This window comes from Dipteris shenzhenensis, chromosome 9 (genome assembly GCF_047967505.1).
Source record: "Dipteris shenzhenensis isolate YYH24624 ecotype China chromosome 9, Dip_SZ_1.0, whole genome shotgun sequence".
Taxonomy (NCBI): domain Eukaryota; kingdom Viridiplantae; phylum Streptophyta; class Polypodiopsida; order Gleicheniales; family Dipteridaceae; genus Dipteris; species Dipteris shenzhenensis.
In genome coordinates, this window is record NC_141604.1 from 19,388,213 (window position 1) to 19,391,423 (window position 3,211).

Sequence of the window (3,211 nt, forward strand, 5' to 3'; positions counted from 1 at the left end):
TATTGTACAAGGAGAGATTAGTACCATTGTTGATAAGACAAGCATAGATTGTGTTGATGTTTAGTTAGACAATTGGTTGCAAGCATCCCATGTAGACCAAAGAGCAAAATAGGCAAAACGTGCGAGTGTCCACATGTTCATAACATATCCAGCTTGGGCCGGGCGAGCTTCAATGTAACCGTCGGCTCTCGGGAAAAGGGGCTTGCCAATTTTTACTCAGAATGATGTTGATGAGAGGCATGAGTTTCAAAACGTCGGATTCACTAATTGTCTGAACTGACGAGAAAGATGCCGTGCGTGCCCCTCGTAGGAACGTGCGCTTGACAAACGTGCGAGGTACAACAGAGCAATGTATGCCAAGACGGAGATCGCACTGCAACGCATGTCGTGCATAACAGATGTGGCAACGATGCAGAAGCAACCCACTCCAAACAGCAGCGCTGATCGTGGGATGTGCCTCCAGATCCTCCACATCAAGGTATCCAGCACGAACTGTACCCAATCGGAGCTCTCTGTCGCGTTTACGTCTCTGCTGGCTCTTTTTGGGGTTCCTCCGGATGGAGCTGCCGAGCATCGAGCAGTTCTGTCTGGAGGAGGATATAATTCAGGTGCCTGCCTCTAGAGTGTGGCTCTCCAGAGTGTATGGTGGTTCCGGCAGAGACAAGGGCATTGTCGTGGGGACTGGATCCGAAGCTTTCCGTTTGTGTTGCCGGGTATGAGGGCGAACATGGCTGCGTCGGGAGGCTCTGTTGGCATTCCGCATTCCCAAATCCCCTTCCTGGACTTCCTGCATTTCGGTTTTTGATCGTCTAGTCGCACTTCTGCTCGGTTTGCGCTCGCTTGTTGGCGTTACTCTGGCTAGCTCCGGCTTCCTAATTCTTAACAGAAATACCAACGGCGGAGGGAGCTATGCCATGCCTGCATTCTTATCATGTGGCTTCTTTCAACACTCTCCACTGCGCTGGGCCGTCGGAAAACACTAACCTACATCAGTTCCATTCCTCTAAAAGCTCGAAGGGAACACAGAGTCCCAGTAGAACCACTGAAAGAGAGATGAAGAATCCTGGAAGCTCTGAGAGCACAAAAAGCAACGGTTGAGAAGTTGCCCTCAGTGGGTTTCGAACCCACGACCATTTGCTTAAAAGGCAGATGCACTACCACTGTGCTATGAGAGCTGACGGTCTTCTACGGTTGACTTGCTGCTATTTATAGATTATTTATCAGCTCCTCTAACGCTGACTTGTTGCACTTTATAGATTATTTTATTTTATTATAGATCCAAATATGAATACTAGACTAACACATGGAAGTTTCACCAATTGAAAATTGACGTGGCATCAAAGGATTACAATAGATCCATTTAGTACTAATTTTATTTATAATATCATAGGTGAGACTCAATAAGATGGCAAAATGATATGTGACATTTCTAGGTGACTGCACTTTATTCGTATTTAGAATCATTGTAACATAAATCACATTTCTAGTGACAACAACCTTGATATTCTACAAAGGATTGCTTGCTTTCACTTCAAGTGTATGAACAATTGAGCTCCTATCTTTGTTTAATTTCACAACATAATAACTTGCTCATATGTATTAACAATAAGGCATTACAAAATGATATGCAATAACTTCTACATTTTGCAAAATGGAAAAAGGTTGCGACTGGTGGGATGAGGGTAAATGTTGCCACCATGGGTAGAAAACTCCTCACCAACAATCGATGTCTTGATGAACTCACTTCCTAGCGGCAGTTACGTGGCCTCTCCAATTGGGCATCAATTTTTTTGTGAGAGATCTTATTTCTTAGTTATATGTATGCAACTATGCTCTCACTAAGGCACCATATTCTAACTTTGGTTATTGGTGACCTTGGTAGTTAATGACTTAGGCTCATAGAGGTTGTGGGATTTTTTACCTTCTATGCTTGATATCTTATCTTGTATGTTGGCCATTTAAAGGTAAATTTTGGACCTTTTTTAAAAGACTTTAAAATGATAATCCCATGTTAGATTATTGTTTGGTTTACAATGGTTTTTATCCTTGCAAAATATTATTTTATGCTACAACAACAGAACCTTTGCAAATTGTGATTTGTCTTTAAACAAATTACAATTTCTTGAAAAAAGACATGAACTCATATTTCTTATTTCCTTAAGAGGTGGGTGTAGGTGCCACACATCAGAAAGTGAGCTCTCAAAATAAAACAAACTAACTAAGAGGGATAAAAGATATACATTCATCATATATGTTTACAATTTGATTATAATCTTCATAAAAAACCTCTGATATAAGGTTTTTAAATCTAGCTTTAATTTTGGATAGACTCAAACATACAAACATAGTTTGTGGTCCTTTACCCTATTTTTTCCCGTGGAGAATTCTACTTTTGGCCAAAGAAAAGAGCAAATGTAGTTTCCTCCAATAGAGTTATTCATTCTACTATATTGAGCTGAAAAGAGTAGTTATTTTAAACTTGATATACTTTGTACATCATCATAGTTTATCCATGAGAGTTCAATTAGGCCAAAAGAGGACTAACAACAAAATCATCCCCACAAAACATTATCTACAATAGGCAGTTAAAACAAACAAGTTCTTCAAGTCCTCATGTATATGCAAAGAGGGGACCTGAAAGGAAAAGTTGGTAGCCTCTTCATTGTACTCTGCACTCTGTGTAGTAGCAACAACAGCAGCAGCAGTAGGGACACCCTATAAAGGGTCCAAAGAGATCTCTTGTGTGTGTAGCATCTCATCAGAAGTGTGAGAAAGGAACCAAGTGGAAGGACCAGCAACCCCTTTGCTTTTTGGATAGTTGAGCCCCAACATGGCATGGAGGCTTCCTATGTAGATACTCGGGCAGCTTGTTATGTTCTTCTACAATGGTACATTGGCTCTTGTGCTCTGCCAGAGGTCTACACTCAACCTTGTGTGATCAAGGTTATAAGCATCTATCTGAAATTCCAACCTTCTTCTTTCCTATCCCACCCTGCAACAAATAAGGCATCAATACACATTTCAACATCATTAAACTAAAAATTATTTCTAGAGAGATCCAGATAAACCATAAAGCATGTGACCTTATTTGGAACCAAAGCTCATGCTTGGTTTTGAATACATCCCCTAGCAATATAGCTTTCCTGTTGATTGGATCATCACACTCAATCTAGATGAACTTCCAGATGCTCTTGGCATGAGGGCAAGCAAC

The 3,211-nt window shown here is 40.9% G+C and overlaps 1 non-coding gene across 1 annotated transcript; it reads right to left on the reverse strand.

The window, feature by feature from the left end:
- Positions 1 to 1,103: 1,103 nt before the first annotated feature.
- TRNAK-UUU (transfer RNA lysine (anticodon UUU)) lies at positions 1,104 to 1,175 on the reverse strand. Its single transcript has one exon. It is a non-coding gene; the product is annotated as a tRNA-Lys (tRNA).
- Between the last annotated feature and the right edge of the window lie 2,036 nt (positions 1,176 to 3,211).